A 19,391-nucleotide genomic window follows, 5' to 3' on the forward strand; every position below is an offset into this window, starting at 1 on the left:
TTGTTGCTTAATAAGCATATGCTTTTTTATTACTTCTTTTGAGTTAAACATAGGTCACCTATGTTGTTTTTTGCTATTGAAGTCAGATAACAAAACTGTAAGTGATGCTTTAGAAACCTGTATAAAGTCAGTGCTGAATTAAATGGGCAATGTCAGTTGCTACACAGAAGTGAGCTCTGGAAGACAGCAAGCTGTGCTTGCAGGCTGCTGATAATTCATGTGTTAACAATCACGTTTTTCGCTAAAAGAAATGCTTCTTTCCCTGCTATATTGTGTGAAAGGACTAAATGAAAAATAGAGTAAGACTGATGGTATGCATGTGAATGTAGAGAACTGCCAAAATTAAATCAGGCATGGCTCCCCACTCCTGCCAGGGAGCAAAGTGCACCAGTAGAGACTTTTGAAACCACTTACCCCTGAGAAAACAAGTCCATCTTCACCAGCTAAAGTTTGACTCGCTTTCCTGACACCATTAGCTCAGCAGACACAAAGCCAAGACCTTGGAAAAAAAAAAGAAAAAAGCCTGTTTCTTACTTTGCTGCATTTATAATAAGTTTAAGTACATTTTATGACAAATTTAAATTTAAAAACTCAAACTGAAGTCAGGTTTTTGCTAAAAATCTTCCTTTGGAAATAGTAAAACAAAGGTTTTGAAGCACATGTAAGACAGGCAGAGGCAACAAACTCTTACTCTATAGTGTAGAAGTTGTATTTTAATACTACTAAAAGCCTTGAATGAGGCATTCAGGTAGCAGAAAGAACTAACAACTAAAAACCAGGAGATAACACCTATTTTATACTCAATGTTTACAAATCTTTAACTATTTAAAGACCTCATTCTCCTCTCATGCCTGCGTGAATAAGTTGAATTACTTTGGTATGAAACTGATTAGGTCAACATGTGAGAACCAAGACAGACATCACGTCTTATAAGCCATCCAAGAGTTAGATATCTGTCTTAAACTGGACAACTAGGTTTCCCACCGCATCCCAGGCCATCTAATTTTTACTGAATATTCTGGTGTCTTGATTTTCACCCATGGGCCCAATGAATTATTGCTCAGTGCTTTCTTCTCAAATTTCTTCTGAGTGCCTTAAAAATGTGAATCAGGCATAAATCATCACTGCATTTATGCCAGCATGAGAGTGCAGACATTCGAGGGTAAGACCTGTAAGGGTTTTTTTGCTACACCAGGCCAACACTAACTCTAAAATCTGTCAGTGATTTCAGATTCAGCACTGGTGGGAAAATATGTGTATCCACTGCCTGAGTTTGGACATCATCTGTACTTTTTCTCCGTGAAATTGCCCAGCCTTGAATGTACAAAAGCTGTTTGTAACAGGCAAGGATCATGGATTTCTTGCACAGGTGCAGTGAGGAGGTTTTGTCTTCTGAAACAAAAGCTTTTTTCTCAAAAAAGCAATCTGAACTAATGGGTTTTTCATAAGGAATGTGTGGCGGAGAGGTGGAAATGGATGATGCAACCTCAAAGCCAGAAATGGAAAGTGGGGTTCTCCTGAGCATCTTATCTGTTTGCTGCTCTTCATCTTTCCATGGCTTTCAAAATACGTGAAACTAATCTAATTAATCTTAAACCATGGCTGTTGTTAAACTGAATGTGTGAAGAGGAAGAGAACAATGGAATTTAACAGACAAATCTTACCATTCATGTCTCATGCCTTCCGGTTTTGAGAAGAACATTTGGCATATGAAGTATAACCAGCAAGTTAGCTCTCCATTTTGCCTTCTTGACTTGTTTCTGGTGCCTCATGCTAAGAGTTATGTATCAGTCATGTATTGTATATCCTCCTACTGAGCTTGAAAATAGCAACTTGCAACAAAACTGTCCAAATGTTTCAAAATTATCAGGTGAGCTCCATTGTTCAGAGAAAAACTCCCATTTACTCTATAATGAGAACAAGGGTAACAAAGAATCAAGAAGGTATTTTTTACCAGTAACAAAGCCCAACATATTCCAGCACCTGCAAAGGCATATTTTATAAAATACTTTCTGTTTCCTGGACAGAGACTCAACTGACACTGGAAATCAACACCCTAGCTTTTTTCTAGCTTTTTTCACCCTTTCATCAGGGTCTGCTGATGCTACAGTAGGACAGTTGAAAATTGAACAAAAAAAGGCATGTTGTTAGCTTTATAGTTTCATCTCACACCTCTCTTTTCCAACACTGACTCTGGATCCCTCCACTCCCAAATCCTCCAGAAGTGCCATGTTTGTCTTTTCCTGTGTCGGGATAGAGCTAGCAAAAGAAGGAGTGTCTATCTGGAGGTGAACTGCATTTGCCACTAACCATTCGCAAGGGACAGCTGGCATGTGAATTGTGTATCTCTAAATAAAATGTGGGAGGACACAAGAGTGAGGAGATGGGCAAGCTTCAAGTGAGGTAGGGTTTTCTGCTCTGTTTTTTCACTCAGAGAAGATCAATACTGTAACAAACTTTGATTTTGTTTGTCCTGAACACTGGACAGCATCCCCTAACACCCTTGTGAATTAGAGAATTAATAGCGTAGTATTTAAGCAGCAGGTAGAACTACATCTCTGCTTAAGAAAAGATGCTTTCCCATGGCTTAGCCTTGTGTGTTGAACTGATCTTCCAGGCTGCACTGTCTGCCAGATCAGGGAACATGACTTCTAACAAGGAGATCTGGTCACGCAGTGAAGAAATTAATTCACATCAATTATAATACCTATTGAAGTAACTCATTAAATCAGCCAAGTTGTAAAATCCAGCACACCTGATGGCCTTAATCTAATGTCTAATCCTGGTCCTGAGGTTATCAGTGGACAGCTGTAATTACAAGTGATTGAAAAGATATTTTTGCAGATAAGTCTCTGTTTTATGAAAGTCAGGGATTGCTGAATATTTTCCCTGTGTTGCCCATTCCATTCATTCCAATATTTTAATCTCCTAGCAGACCTATGCAGCTTATAAGTAACTTGAAATCAAGGTATGAAATCAGCAATATTCTCATTACAGGCAAGCTCTGGAGGTAACACATACAGTCTTTTAATGGCACTGTATCCCAAATCTTGTAGTGCCACTGCAAACATGGAAGCTGATTCATCTAAGAGGTCAAATTTTGTTTCCTCATTCCTGAAAAGTCTTGAAGTGTGTTACACTTGGAAGACGTAGGGATTTTCAGGAATGCCAATAGATTTACATGCATTTTTGCAGAAATTACAGACTTCTTTAAACATGAGTTTTTTTCTAAAAGAAAATTGACCCATTACACACTCTCATGTAACTGAAAGCACCCAGCATCCACCACATTTTAACATTACCATTTGGCTAGTTGGGCCATTGCTGCTGCAAAGCATCTTGAAGGCTGAGTCACACCATGACCTGTGAAGGATGGGCTGAGTTTACTCACTGAGATAAGGATTTTTTCCAAGCAGAATGCCATGTGTGTATCTCTCATCTCAGTTCTTGGTACTCAGCCAAGGGTGCCCACAGGGTCCCAACTTGCAGTAGAGATTAGAGGGTCTTTCTGGGTTTTTTTCTTCCCTTCAGTTTCCCTTCAGCCCCAAAGACTGGCCTTAAATCACCATCTCGTTTTGATGTGAGCTGCAGGCAGTTGTCAGATGGCAACATTGCTCACTACTGTGTGAATGGGAATTGAGTCAGCAACTTGGAAAGTAAAGGATTAGCCTCCATAACTGCCCCTTTAAGCCACCCAGTTCTTGGAATCCAGTGAGCTGTTCTACTTTCAAACATAATCATGTTCTAAGGGTAAAAGAATAAAATTAGATTAATTTTAAAATAAAATTAATTATTATTCTCTAAGCAAAATCACACAGGGTCAGTCTCCAGGACATGAAAGAACATATACAGTCTAAACTAGCATCATAATTGAAAAGACAAGATAGGTACAGTATGCAGTCACTTACAGAAGGGACTGAATCTTTCCAAAATTACACGCTGGCCTTGAGGAGTTCTTTGGGAAAAACTGGAAAGGAAGATACAGAGAAATACCATTCAGTATCATCTGCAGGGTTTTATTTCTGAACATGGAATAATATTTAATATTTCTTGGCACAGACTCTAATATGCAAAGCCTTTAAGCTTTGAAATCAGCTGCCTTCTACCAGCAAGCTGTACATCCTTCTGTCATTCCTCACACTGCTGCAGGGATGCACATCCACTGGCCAAACAGTGCCCACATTAGCAACCTGCTGCCTTAAACATATTCAGTGCCTGCCCTTTGGTTGACTGGTGGCAAAGAAGCAAGATAAACTGGAAAGGTCAACTGGAAATCAGTGAACAGAGTGAACTGTATAGCAGACACCAAGTAAAGCGGGCGATGAGTTCTCAAGCTCTGTGAAAACTGGGTCAAAAGGGTCTGAAACAGAAGCTGTTAAGCAAAGTGAGAAACCAAGGTTGTTACTTCAAAGATGCTCCATGAGGCAATATTGGTCTGTGGCCATGATGTGCTTTGCTTTTTGTTGTGCTCTTATCAAGACTGAAGGCAGTTTTGAACGGTAAGACAGCAAGGGTTGTATAAAGCAGATACAAGCTGCATCAGAAGCAGGAGCCATGTACAAAAGGAGGAAGGTGAGGAGGAAAAAGCAGGAGCAAAAATCTCGATAACAGGAAGAAATTAAATCACATGCTTTCAAAGATAGGCAAGGACAGCAGTGAAAACCTTCCACACTCACTAATAGATAAAATCACGCATAGAGAACTTTTCACCTTTCAAGAATTTCATGCAGATTGTCCGTTTAGGTCATAAGATCACAGCTTCCAGCCTTTCCACACAATGACTGTACCTATTGCCTCAAAAGGAGAGCAATAAAACCAGCGATGACTCCATCCTGCTCAGAGGGACAGTAGCAGGACAGTATTTACAAGGATCCTTGTAGTACCCTTTGGGAGGCATTTCAAAGCTTACAAGGCCTCACTTTGTGATCCTAGGCAGCTTCAGGTCCTTCATTGCAACATATTCAGAGCCCACAGCCCTAAGTGTAGAAACATGGGACCTTGGAATAAGAGATTCATGGCAGGCATGAACACTACTGAGACAACCCATGCTTTCCCTGGTGGGATGAAATCAGAAAAAGCACTCTGACCCAGGGACTGCAGGAACTGGAGTATGACCCCTAGGCAAGAACAGATTTCTGCACTGAAAAATTTACCTGGAAATTTGTACAGAAGTACAAAGAGCTCAAAGGCTTTACTTAACCATCCCAAAATTGTCTGTTCTTACGTTTTAATTATCTCATGGTGAAAAAAAAAACCAACCAAAAACTATGAAGTAACGCCTGTGAACAGGGATTGAAGTGACACCCTACTGTAATAGCAGTTTCTTATAAAGAGAATGCACCAGATCCAGCAGAGATTGTGAGGGAGAGAATAAAAAACGGTGTGTGGTCACTTCAGTGTCATGTCTTTCTTCCATGACAGCTGAGCCCTGTGTACAGCAAAGCTTGCTCCTTGTATGCAGTGGAAATGCAGATTTTGATGTGTGCCACTTCATTATGTTGCAGCTGGAGAAAGAAGAAAAAGAAGCCTTTTTTGTACCTACCAGCTCATGAAAGAAATAAATTGTAGTAAGTAATAAGGTCCCTCAAACCACGGCTTTCTGTAAACACAGAGTTATTTCCAGGTAAGCAACCACCTGCCCATGTACTTTTTTTTTTTAATAAATGTACTTTAGACATTTAAACAGCCAATATGGAACAGCCTGGTTTTGGGAGCCAGCAACCATGGTGAGTCCTCAGAGTCAGGATGATACTGCAAGGCATGAACTGCGTGTTCAAGTTATATAAGCAATTTTCACTAGAGGATATATAAAATGCCCAAATCTGGTACTATGCCTTATGTTCCTCTGCTCCAGAGTTTGAACACTGAAGCGAAAATCTGCTGCAAAAAAAAAAAAGTTTTTCAGTCACACCAGTACAATCTACAAGTTTTGAACTTTAGACATTTGAGATAGCTTTCAAGATGAAACTTGATGATTTGGTAAGGTTTAAAGATTCGGTTTTCATTTAATTTCAAATTTTAATGTTAGCATTCCTGGAGTTTGGAAAGTTGGGTGTCCAGCTGGATCTCATAGTGTTAAGACTTTTTTTTTAATTCTGAGGCAAAATAACTTGACATTCACAAAAAGGCAGTTTGTAAGTATCTTTGAAGCCCAGTGTGCTTTCCCTTACCATGAATATGTGATTAAACTGGCTGCCAGTACAATGACTGGTAAATGTTGAGAAGGTTTGCAATCAGCCTGCAGGAGAAAACAATCTACACTCCCTTCATCCCAATTTATATGCCATAGTACTACATGAAAATATATCATTATCATTGAATAGAAAGCAACAACATGAAATGAAAGCAGTGAATATTTGCTTATCCAGACATTAAATGAGGAAAATACAACTTAGATTGAGGGAAACAAAAAAAGGAGAGTCTTTTTTTTTTTTTTTTTAATGATGCAAACTATTATCAGACTCTTGCTTAAAAAGGCATGTGAACAACACAAACTTACAATGAGCTGGGGGGGGTGTACAAGTACACCTGTGTTGTAACACGTTGTGTCGTAAAGGCAAATTAGCTCATTTCTCACAACATTTGTGAAACCAGGAGAAAAAATAAATGAGGATGGGGCAAGAAGGGAATTTGAAATATAGAAACAGAGCAAAACCACATACTCTTATTCAAATTTCACAGCATCCTCATTTGCATATGCATATCTGAAAAGGTAAGTTTCCTCCTACCCATTTTAGGCAGGGTATTGTACAAATTTCTTAAGGGACCACAGTTTGAAAAGGTACAACCTGGAGTCCAAGGCATCTCTGAAGCACCAGCAGGATAAGACTTGTGCAGGGATAGAGCAGTCAAGATCAGTTCACAGCAGCAGGTCAGCCCCCTCAGCTTGGTCTGAGGCGCCTGTACTTCAGAGAGGGTAAAAATAGAAAGTGGCAGGTTTTTAAGAAAGCACCAGCCTTCTGTAGTGCTGCAGGTTAATGATATTCTGTTAAAGCCATATGGATCTGTGCAGACTAAGGAGAAAGGTGAAGAGGAGAGGGTGATGAAGAAACTGAGACAACAGAGTAGGAAAACTGAGGAAGAGGAGGAGGGGAGCCGCATCTCCACTGATCTCTGTGACTATTACACAGGGGCACAAGGTCGTCCTGAAACTGGCCATTTAATGTCCCCACATCCTCAGCCCAGGGGCAAACATTAGTTTGAGTGTCTACTCCCCACAGGAATTCCCTATTTGGCATAAGCTAAAGAGCAAATAAAGCTCTGTCTGAACAGCCCGTAATGCAAAACTAAGCCTTCAGCTGTTTGCCTGGGCACCAGCTACCTTTTGTCTGGCATCAACCTCAAGCACTGGGGTAGTGCAGCATCAGCTCCTTACTCCCCTTCTCCTTGGCAGAGAAAGACCCCAGCTACTACCCCTGCTGGGATGGGTGCTGGTAGGGGAAGGAGGCCAGCAGGTATAACCTTGAAGCCTGTCTTGAATGAGATTGACACTGTATGGAGGCACCAGAGATGGACAGCACTCCAGATCACATGAGGCACCTCCTCTAAAAATGCTTCAGGTTATGTGCAAAACTTTGTCAACATTTATGCAGGCGCCTAAAGCTGAGGAGAAGAGTGTGGCCTCTGTGCTGGATTTGGCTGGGATAGAGTTCATTTTCTCCATAGTAGCTAGTATGGGGCTATGTTTTGGATTTGTGCTGAACACAGGGTTGATAACACAGGGATGTTTCTGTTACTGCCTGCCCATGGGAAGCAGTGAACAAATTCCTCATTTTGCTTTGTGTGTGACTTTTACTTTCCCTATTAAACTGTCTTTATCTCAACCCACGAGTTTTTTCCATTTTTTTACCATCCCAATTCTCATCTACATTCTCCTCTGGAGAATGTCAATTTGCCCAGTAACACATGTGAAACCAAACCTTTTTTTCTAATGCTTTAACTTGCTCTCTACACGCCATACCACGTCTTGGAAGTCAATGGGCTTGGAGGAAGCAGTGTCTCAGGGATGACAGCCTTTCCTCAGGAAGGATGTGTGCTGAATATGTCCACCTCCAGACTGAGTTCAGTTGAAATGTGAGCTGGCTGACTCTGGAAGCACGTGCAGGAAAGGCAGGCTCTCCGGTGGTCACGCACACACCACCTCCCTGCTGCAGCCTTTTCCCAGTTCTTCACGTCATGGACCGAGGATGTCAGTGTCACAGTCGGAAGAGGGGTCTGGTAGGATGACAGCTGCCATCCATGCAGGAAGGACGCTGTAAATTAGCACTCAGTGAAACCCTAATGGACATCAGAGACAGACTGACGCAGGACACTCAGAGCTAAACCATCTCCTTCCCAGAGCTACTCCACATGCCAAAGCTAGCCTGACCCAGAAGCTGCCAACTGAAATCCTATCCCTCAAGCAATGCAAGAAGATCAACTGAGCCCCTTGTGGGCTGAAAGATAAATGCATCCACAGGTGCAGAAGATACAGAAGTGTGGATTATCCCATCTCACAGCAGCTCCACAAAAAAATTGTGTCCACTGTATCTGGCAGACCTAGGTGCAGATACTGGGTGTTAACACATATGACTGGAAATCCTACAGCATGTCCAAAAGGATCCTTGAAGGTCAAACAGCAAAGCACATGGTAGAGAACCTTCCCTTCTGATCCTTGTCATGTTCATCTTTATTTTTTTGAGACTCACTCTCTCTGTAGCCCTCCTGCTGTCAGCTGCTGCCCCAGTAGTGCACAGGTCCCCCCACGTAGATGATGTAGCCTGGCATCACATTTGGGCATCAGATTGCTTTTCAGCTGTTTGAACTACAGAAGAAAGAGGCTGTTGCTTTCAACCCTGACATTGAAACATCCTCACTATCCCCATGGTTAAGAAAAGGGCAAAATTTCTGAAGCTGAACAAGGCCTGGAAAGCCCTCTGTTCTGTGAGACTCTAATGGGACATCTGGCTCCAGTCTGACAACAGGGGTCAGGCATAAGCGCTGCAGCTGATTTTGCAAACCTCAGGAGTCACACTAGATTATTAGAACTGGGAACTGGTGGCATCAAAGCAGCATGCTCCTGCTGCAATGATTGGACTGACACCTAGTCAAAAAACCAGAGGCTAAAACGCTTTCAAAAGGTAAAGCAGAATAGGCAGTACTGTAGCTATGAACTTCCCATCTCCAGTAACTATAGATTTTTAAACTTTTCTTTCACTATAGATGGACAGCAGCCAACATAGGTGTCACAGGTCTGTCAAGTGACACAGATGTAACTAATTACCTCAGTGGGGGTTGCCCTTTCAGGTATTCAGAACATGTGCCATGTGAGTAAAGCCTGCCAGTGCACCTGGCACCTCTGGCAACATGCTGTCCTTTGCTCTGAGACTTTCCCAGCTATGGTAGTTCAAGATCTAGAAGTGAATTTAACCAGTAACACAAAGAATGATGAGCAAGACTAGCAAGACCATGATAAAAGTACGTGTAACCAGTGTGCTTTTTCTTGGAGGACTGTGAGCATTGGAATCGTTCTGGCACACCCCAGCAGAGAGGTGTAAGGGAATCAGCTCACGCACCACTGAAATGTAATTGTCACTGGGGGGAAGTACAACAGCTGTTTAGCCATGTACAGTAGCAGCATGTAATAATGTTATGCTAAGAGTGCCTGAATTCATTAGACCTTTGGAGGAATTGAGGAAGGCAAAGTGTAATTACTTGAGCTGGAATTTATCCAGCCTGAAAAAAGCCCAGGTTATTCCTGGAAAAAATTATTATGTGGATTTCCAGAACGAAGTCCATTTTTTAAAAGGACCCAGAATTCTGGGTTCACATTCCTATTAAAAGCTATTCCGTGCTGCAAAGAAATAGGCCAAACTCACTTTTCAAATAAAAGATAATTTCAAGGGGTTAATCTCATGCAGGCAGGTCTGATCAATGAAAAATGCAAATCAATATATACCAATTGATTTCATCAGAGCAACAGAGCTGCTTACACTGATTTATAAATGCTGCACGCCTGGCTAAGGTATGTTTACTAGTTTGTTTACAATATGAGATGGTTATTTAAAATAAAAGAAATAAGCATTATTTTTTTCCTTCCTCTGGCTATCCTGAAGGCAGTTGTCATGTTACAGATACTCAGAAGCCTATTGAGAAGTGATCTAGTGCTAATGTCAGACTGAGAGGTACTGAGCAGCATCACATCTCAATCATTCAGCAAATTTTGCACCAGATGTGGTTTATTTCTTACTTAAATTGAGTCAATTAAAGAAATATTAAGGTAATGGATGAAGATAAGCCACTATTAAGCTAGTGGCTAAGTTAATTGGTAGGAACCAGGTAAGTGAAGTGAGTTGAACTGACCATGCTCTTGTGTTTAGACAAAGAGAAACATGCCCAAACTCAGTTCTGAGACTTTCAGCAGCAGGGTCTCTGCAGTCAACTCACCTGGAGCACGTGGTGTTTCAGTTGTCTATCTATGCAAACCTGCATAAATCCCGAGCTGTCTGAGCTCCATGCATTGTCCTCCAGTCCATCAGCTGCCTGGCATGTGCCAACAAGGCAGGCTGATGCTGAACCTCCCAGCAGAAGCCATCTGGGATCTGATGCAGTTTGTGTGGTTCTGACCTACCAACCCTGGGGTCTTGTCACCTTGTTCTGAAATTAATGCAATCGCAAGGAGCAATTTAGGGCATGCCCTCACTGGAGGAGGCTCAGCTGCTAAGGTAACAAGAAGCCATCTTCCAGGACACGGTGTCCCACATCTAAGGCGAGTGGGACATTTTTATTATTAGAAAGCTACGATATATATCTTTGCCACATTCCACTAGGTCTTTTTACACTTGCTTTGTCAAACTGAAACCCTGATAGTATTCATACTGGTCTTTTTGTCACATGCTTTTGATAAACACAGACCTGACAATTATAAGCTTTATTAAAAAAAAAAAAAAAAAAATTAAAATTTACAAAGAGAATACTAAAATTTTTCTTGCTCATTCACACATATTCATATACTGACTAAAGTGAACACAGGACGACCTTTTAGAGATCATGTGCCTATGGATAGCTGAAATTCATGGAACCTTTGGCTTATATTAATGAATTACACTAATGAGTTTTGTTTGGTTAATGGAAGTTGGGTGTTCTATTTGACTCTTCATATCTCAGATGTACATTTAAGAATTTGATCCAGTTAATGTGCACTTAAGCTTTTATCCAGCAAAAATGTCCCTGGCACATATGGATTGACAAAGCTGATGACACTGTCCCAAAATTGTCTCTGTAGTGACAGTGGGCAGCTGTTACACAACTCAATGCCGAAGACTGATCTGGTTTCATCTGCAGGCAGCCACGGAATTGTCTGCCCTCCAAACATTTCAGCAGAAAGAAAGAGGGATCCTAGCCAAAGGAAATGAGAAAGTGATAGGCATAAAAAGAAGAATCAGCTCAAATGCCACAGAGGGTGATGGAATGAGTCTAAACACAGGCACAGCTTTGCTCTCGTAAGAGGCTTAGCGCTGTCTTCCCAAAGCTAACTTTCACACAAGGGACCATTTCAGCTCACTCTAAAGAAGAAATGAAGAGTTTAAAGGCATTCCAAGAATACCAAAACAAATTCAGTGCTAACATGAAAGGGAAAATAGCTACCATCAGCAAAACATTTGCTCTGCTAGCACAGTGATACTGCTGAATTCATTCCTTTTCCTAAGTACATTTGAGACACACTCCAGAAATATAAATTTTGGGGGAAGACAGAGAAATCATTTCAACACCCCTCCCTGTACCAAATCTCCCAGGAAAGAATAAAAAGTAGTGGAAGTTCAAAGCCAGGCTCTGCAGCACCAGTAGTTGCAGGGACTAAAAATGCACAGCTGCAATCATGGAGGTAAACTTAGCTCTATCTAGTAGAAGCCATCTCCCAAACTCAGGGCTAATTATATGATGCTGAGAGAAATTGCTACAGCACACTCCTCTGACACAGGCTACACCAGCTCCTGTCTCAGGTGATTACCAGTTCTGAGAACAGGCATTATCCAAGGAGGAAGCATAATAAATGCCTTTTCCTCCCACCCAAAGAGTAGGGGAAGGGATTTAATTTCTTCCAAAGCTATAATGATATAATGGTCTTGTTCACAAATAAGGGAGAGTCATATCCTAGTCTTTTGAGGTTTTTAGTAAAATGTCCATTAAATTTAACAGGATCAAGACGGGGTCTTTGATCACAGAGGATGAATCTGTCAAATAAATGTTGCTGAGAAATTTTTTATCCAGTCTTTGTCCCTCTGCCTGATTACATGCTGTGCATCTAGCACCTGAGTAGGAACTATGGAAAAGATCCTGACAGGGACACAGGGTCTGAAGGAATGCTAAAATATCACTAGAAACTTGCTTTACTGAAGTCAGGGATCCTGCAACAAGCCATGGGATAACACAGCTACTGGTGGCTCCCCTTGGGCAAAATAGGGTGGTATTTAGGGCAGGAATTCACGATAGGAACCAATAACCTTACTAGAAATATAGGATAATGCTCTACAGTTTAAGCTCAAGGACTACCTGCTTCATGGCTGTTTTCAGTGTATTTAGCAGCAGACCACATCATCCGTGAGACAGCTTTGCCCTGAGGTGGGGTAGGAGTATAGAAGAAACCGAATGCATGATCTGAGCCCCAGAGGCAAGGTAGTACCTAGCAATCACACTCACATATTTAGCGAGGTCTGAAAATCAAAAAGCAGCATAATCAGGTAAAATGCACTGTTCAGTGTTACTACTGGGGCTGAGCATGCCTCTGCAAAGAAATATGTACCATATGTAGTCACTTGGTGTTAAAACATCCACAAGACCTTGCCCCTAGCCTCATGGTCCCATGAAGATTTTCTTCTCTGGAAAATCAGCAGCAGATATCAAGTCAGCTTTAGAGGCCAGACAGACTCTCAGGCACTGCAACACAGTCAAATACCCCATCTGTTAATGCACCAAAGCACAAAGGACACACAAGTTTACAACCTGGGGGTTCTTATGCATACAGCATCCTTAGAAACCACACAATGTTCTTGAGAGCAGATATTTAAAGGTGATTAAAAAAGAACCAAAAAACAACCAGCAGATGGTTTCAAAAGGAGTGACAACTGCAGCTCACCTAGCTGCACCCAGCAGTTGACATGAGTGCTCCTGGTAGACAAAGTTATTGTTCTGGCAGGCTGAGCTCTGGCGAGGGAGTAGCACACCAGGTAGGAGTCAGCACAGCAGTGCCAGTGACCTCAGGAAGCCACCATGAAGTGCCCAGAGGACTGGTCAGAAAAGATTAGGAGTAAAAACTGCATCAATGTGGCACAGGCTGCTTATATAAAGCTACTCCTCCTAAAATAAAAGCCAAGCCCCCTTCTTAATAGGGTCCTTGGAGGCTTTTGGCAGAAAGAAATCGAAGCTGATAGCACTAAGCCAGTATTCACCTGTGAGGAGTCTGGCCTTGTGAGTCAACAGCACATTCTGTCACACAGATAAGGCAGAAGCATCTGCTATGGGAAGCACACAGTGTGCATTTTAGAAGCAATTGTGTTCCATCCTTGCTACCTCCTGGCTGTCAGCACTCAGCTTCAACAGAGTGGCTGGGCACTGCAGCTACCCTCTGCTCTGTGGTCCCTTCAGACTTGGGAAGTGGGTCACCAACATCCCATCATCCAACCATGGGGGAAATCGTCAACAGCCTTAAGGATTAGGAGGTGGAAAGCAGATAGCTATAGCAAATGAAGTCGCACTTGATGTTCATTGTAGCTGCTTGCCTCCAAAATGGTCAGACAGGACTGGGAAGGAAAAGTTTATGCATCACCAGCCTGCAACAAGGGATAAAAATCGTAATGTGTGTAGCTTTGTGGAGCCTCTACAGCACAGCTCTGTTACCATGACACAGGGGAAATGTTCCAAATTCTGCCCATGTAGAATTTCTGGGAGTGGGAGAGAGTGAGACAAAAATTACACATAATTAGGTGCTAAGAAATGCAAGCTGATAATCCCACTTAAACTTTTAGTTTTCACTTCCTTAAACAAGCTTAAACAAGAATCTAGGGGTTCTAGTTTGGGTCAGCATTTTAGAAAGAAAAGCATGGAAGATTTTCTCGATCTGTGTGTCTCTGAGCAGACGATTTGTAGAGAATAACCCCCAGCTTAAGCAATTTCCCCAACAGAGTTGTTATGTATACATATCCACAATCCAATTTCAACCAAATGTGAAAGAAAAATTTATCTCTGTGGCTTTCACCTAAGTTTCTGCTGGTGTCTGAAAATGGGGAACTGGGTATTATCCTCCCAAAGGAAAAAGAAACTATATTAGATATTCAAATATTCATTTCAAAGAGACTTTCCCAATTAATTCTAGTGATGATGGAAATACCTGATCTCAGTCATGTGGAGAACTGTACCCCGCTGAAAATGACAAAGAGCTTTTAGCTCCTGCTGTGGTGCCACCTTATTCCCCAGGTGAGACCTTCCAGCTCAGGTTCTTCACTCTTTTTCTCTGTCCACAGCCGCACTTCTCTTCCCAAGCTATGCAATCACATGCTACATAAGGTCCAACCTGCCATCTTTGCTGTCATCCACTCACCCGTGATTTGGAGTCAAATACTTCACCATCACTGCTATACTTTGTAAACATGAAGCAGTGCAGACAGTAAGGGAAGGTAAAATCCTCCTACATGTTTTCCCATTTGGACAGATCCTCAAGTGGAGATAACCAGTTTGCTTGTAGGTTCACTATCAACCCACATCCCTACTCTGTTCCGGATTACATCTGAGAATCCTGCAGGATCCTAAAGACAAACTGTGCAGTTGTTAGGTAGGGTCAAGCTTTTGAAAGCTAATGTAGGAAGGGAGGACACTCTTTCCTGCCATCTGGGAGATGTAGGGCCGTTTTCTGGTTCTCTTAGGCTTTGCGGGAGATCCTGTGAAACCCTTGAGGTTGCGCATGAAGTCACACTTCATACACTGATACATGAGTATCAGTGTTTGCCACAGTCACAGATGCAGGGATCATTGTGGTGGCAGGAAGTTTGGTTCCTCAATCTTCACCAAGATGCTGAAAGAGACAATACTCATAATGGGGTGTACTTAGCACTCATGGTGCTCAGTCAAATGACTCTGATGGGCAAATCGCATACGAGGGACATTATTCGGTTCTTAAGAACCAGCACTTATTTCAGTTTTCAAAGCCTTTGGACTTGGGTTAAGGTAACATCTGACAACAAACAACATGACACAAAAAATCAGAAGGAAGCAAGTGTTTTGCCTTGATAAGATTAGTACACTCTTCAGCAAAATTGTCTATTCAAGTTCTGGCTGTTTACCCCATAAATTAATCTAATGAGTAGCCTGTGAAATAAACCGTTAGAAAAGCCCTTGTTAATTTGTATCAAAGTAAATGGTTATCTAAAATAGATTCCACAAGGACTTTCTTAATTAGTCTGTTGTCAGCTGGGACTGGAAACGCTTGTGGCAGCACAAGGCTAATTAATTACTCATCCTGCCACATTGCAGCTTCCTGTCAAAGCACAAGGCACTTGTCAAAATACCCCAATGGCTGGTTGCTCCTTTTCAGAGACCATGACAGCAGTAGATGAGGGTCCCAAACTGGCCTGTGCTCACTCTCCATAGGTGGATGGGTTGAGGAGGTGTTCAAGCCAAGTGGCTGCACCTCAGATGAGCTGTCTGTCTAGACAAGGAGTCTTTGATACCCATATTCCATGGCTTCAGCTGAATGTGGCTTCCTGAACAGAAAATGAAAACAAGGCTTGGGAAGTGGATGTTTGGGGTCTCCTGAAAGCCTCAAGGACATGCTTACCCAAGGGTCTTTATCCTGTGTCAGGATGGCACTGCACAAGCTGTGCCTGTCTGCTTGGCAGTCAGGAAAGCAGGAAGCACACTGGCTCCTCCTTTAGGAGTGTCGTCCCCTGCAGGTCTTGAGACCAGACCTCTGATAGCTGTCATGCTGTTCCAGGGCTTTTGGGAGCAGGCCAGTGAGAGGCAGTGCCCACACTTGTGGTACACTGATGACCCAAAATGCCATCAGAGCCTAAGGAACCACCTGTACTTTGCAGGAAGGAGAAAAAAGCCTATTATAAAATTTCTGTTACCATGTCTTCCCTACTACCATGCAGTGAAAGATATGTTCTTTGGTGGAAGTGAATTAAACAATTTTGCACATATGCATTGGACAGTATTTCACAGCGGAGCAAGAAAGGAATTTGCCACATTGCCTCATTTGTAGGCTGGAAATCCCTTGACAGAGGACACAGGGTACCTGATGCCTGATACTGAATGTAGAGATGGAGCCTCACCAGAGAATGGGTTGTGATGGGCTGTGAAGGGCCAGCATTGGGTAAGTGTTCACTGGGGCCCTCTAAACCCAGCAGCGAGGTTAAAGCCCATCTGTGGAGGATGGTAAGGCACATCAATATTCAAATGGAGCTGCCCTGAGTGGCCTAGGATGCCTCTGCTCCATACAGAGTGCAGGGTAGATGAGGGTGGGCAGAGGAACAGGTTTGGCCATTCTGAACCTGTGCTCAAAGTTTGGTTTGCACCACCCCTTACTCCTGTAGGATGGCTGGAGACCTTCATGTGCTCTGCTCCTCCTCTGCAACATATGTAGCTGTTTTTTACGGCATTCTTCCCTGCATCTTCAGAGATACAGGTCTGTTCTACAGAAAGGGAGTGAATTAGCTGTGTATTTACACCCACGCTTGCAATCAAAAGGCTTTTGATATGCCCTGATATCAGCATGCCAGGTTTTTACCAGCTCTAAGTATTGCAAGCACTCCAAGTGTACAGCTATAAAAACTTTAATACCCTCCCTGCATCAAACGCCTTTGAAACACAAGAACACCCTATTACGTTGGAAGGCGTGTAACACTGGCAGAGCCCTCCCACATCACTGTCCTTCAACCTTTGTGGTTACACACCTCCTCATGTAGTAAACACCAGAATCTGATTTATACATTCACAGTGCTGTGCCCTGAGCACAATGAACATATAACCCTACCTTTAAATCCTGCTCCCTGACACAGTGCAGAACCGTGACTGACTCATGGTTGTCGTCATCTCACCATCTGCAATGGCTTAGTTAGATAACGGATACTACGGGTGCAGCTTCAGAAAAAGTGGTTGAATCCATGCACTATGCATGGAGGAAAACAGCAATATCTTCCTAACAACTATTTCTTCACATCCTTACTCCCAAAATCCTCAGGGTTGGTACCTGTGGCTAAAATTCAAACCATGTTTCCTCTGAAGTCAATCTCCAGCAGCTCACACTCATTGGAAGAAAGCCTGGACAGACTTCTTTCGCTCCCTGACCTTGGTCTGATGGACCTGACAGCCAAATACAAAAAGGAGAATTGCGCAGCATGTACATGCTGATGGTTTGATCCCCAGCTGCTCTGATTGATGGCTTTGGGCATCGATCACTGGGACAGCAGAGCTGACAGATACCTATCTGGTGGCTAATCACTCACGCCTGGGACTTCAGAGAGGGCCTGAAAGATCTTCACCACCAGCAACTAGCTGGGCTGAGGTGAGATGTGTCTACTGAGGAGCCTCTGTGGCTCTGCAGCTGCTGGAGGGCATTGGTTGAGGAAGCTGCTCTGAGATACACAGCTTGTGGGGTGGTGGCAGGTAAAGCAACAGGTATTTCCCGAAGGCAACAAGAAGGGGGGCTGCTAGGGAAGTGCCTGAGAGCTGAGGAGCTATCATGGGACTGCAGCAAACTGCTCTGGTGCCTTCAGCCAGGTGATGGCTGATGGTCTGGTGGACCAGATGGTGGAGGGAAGCCATCACCATTTGACAGGGATCAGATAGACTGCCTCCTGAAAAAAAGCAGATTTCATTTTATTCAAGAACACAGCTGCTCCATGCCTTATGTCACATTGCATTCTTTCCCCCAGAGAACACCTGGTGCACCATGCAGATTTCACCTCCTTCAAAGGGAGCTACTTGCATCCCCTTCTCCAGTAAAAAATGCCTTTTGCCCTTCTTCTGCCTCCAGTGCCCCTGCACACAGTGATGAGAGACTGCTCAGGCTGTGCACACCCACATACACACATTCATCCATCATTTTCTCTGCCATTAAAGAATCACAGAGTGGTGCACATTGGAAGAAATTCCTGAGGTTCATCTGATCCAACACCTCTGATCAAGCAGGGTCATCCACAGCAGTTTGCCAGGACCATGTCCAGATGGCTTTTGAGTAATTCCAAGGTGGAGACTCCACCACCTCTTTGTGCAATCTGTGCTAGTGCTTGGTCATCCTCAAAATGAATCCTCAGGTCATCCTGAGGTTCAGAGGGAATCTTCTGTGTTTTAATTTGTGCCTACCACCTCCGGTCTTGTCCCTGGGCACCACTTGGAGCCTTGCTCCATCCTCTTTGCAACCTCCTTGCAGGCATTTATATACATTGACAAGATCCCTCTGAGCATTCCCTTCTTCAGGCTGAAGAGTCCCAGCTCCCTCACACTTTCCTCATAGCAGAGGTGCTCCAGTCCCTGAGTCGTCTTAATGACCTTTCCATTGGAAAGTCCATTGAGGAAATGATTCTCTCCAGTATGTTCATGGCTCTACTGTACTGAGGAGCCCAGAACTGGACAAAGTACTCTAGGTGTAACCTTACCAGTGTGGAGGGGCAGGATCACCTGCCAGCTGGCTGGCAATACTCCTCCTACTGCAATGCAGCCCAGACCACAATTTGCCTTCTTTGCCACAAAGGCACACTGCTGGTTCAACTTAGTATCCACCAGGACCCCCACATCCTATTCTGCCAAAATGCTTTTCAGCTGGGCAGCACATAGCATGCATATATCTATATAGAGATATATATATATATGTGTATATATATATATGTGTGTGTATATATATATATATGTGTATATATATCTATACACACACACACGTGTGTGTGTATGGATATAGGTATGTATGTATATATACGTATGTATATATGGGGGGGGTTAATTTTTTTTTCTCTCCATGTGCAGGACTTGGAATTTCCCCTTGCTGAATTTCATCAGGTTCTTGCCAGTCCCTTTCTTGAGCCTGTTGATGTCCCTCTGGATGGCAACATGACCCTCTGATACCAGCTGCTCCTCCTAGTTTTATATTATCTGAAAAATTTCTGATGGTGCGCTCTGCCTCATCATCCAGCTCATTAATGAAGACTGTTGAAGCAACCAGTATTGAGTCTTTGGGTACACTGCTTGTCACTGGCATCCAGTAGATGTTGTACCACTAAACACCAACATTTGGTCTGCTCATTCAACCAGTTTTCTGTCCAACTCACTGCTCACCCAAGCCATATATTAACTGCTCGTCTATGATGATCTTACAGGAGACAATGTCAGAGGTCTTACTGAAGTCCAAGTAGACAATATCCACT

General features: G+C 42.9%; 1 protein-coding gene across 16 annotated transcripts in view; it reads right to left on the reverse strand.

Moving 5' to 3' along the window:
* TOPORS (TOP1 binding arginine/serine rich protein, E3 ubiquitin ligase) overlaps positions 1 to 19,391 on the reverse strand; it is a 56,361-nt gene that overhangs the window by 29,699 nt on the left and 7,271 nt on the right. For 7 of the 16 annotated variants that reach the window (XR_005563220.1, XR_005563221.1, XR_005563224.1 and 4 more), the window contains exons 1-4: positions 4,711 to 7,724; positions 3,909 to 3,967; positions 1,665 to 1,907; positions 415 to 499 (exon numbers count right to left, since the gene is read on the reverse strand). The gene's annotated coding sequence lies outside the window, so the exon portion shown is untranslated. Of the gene's footprint in view, positions 1 to 414; positions 500 to 1,664; positions 1,908 to 3,302; positions 3,364 to 3,908; positions 3,968 to 4,710; positions 7,725 to 7,960; positions 8,253 to 19,391 lie in introns of those variants that run through there. The other 9 variants (XR_005563216.1, XR_005563226.1, XR_005563215.1 and 6 more) reach the window with 9 other exon arrangements.

Source organism: Pipra filicauda, unplaced genomic scaffold (assembly GCF_003945595.2).
Source record: "Pipra filicauda isolate LSUMZ 115617 unplaced genomic scaffold, ASM394559v2 scaffold194_size2289513_pilon, whole genome shotgun sequence".
Classification (NCBI taxonomy): domain Eukaryota; kingdom Metazoa; phylum Chordata; class Aves; order Passeriformes; family Pipridae; genus Pipra; species Pipra filicauda.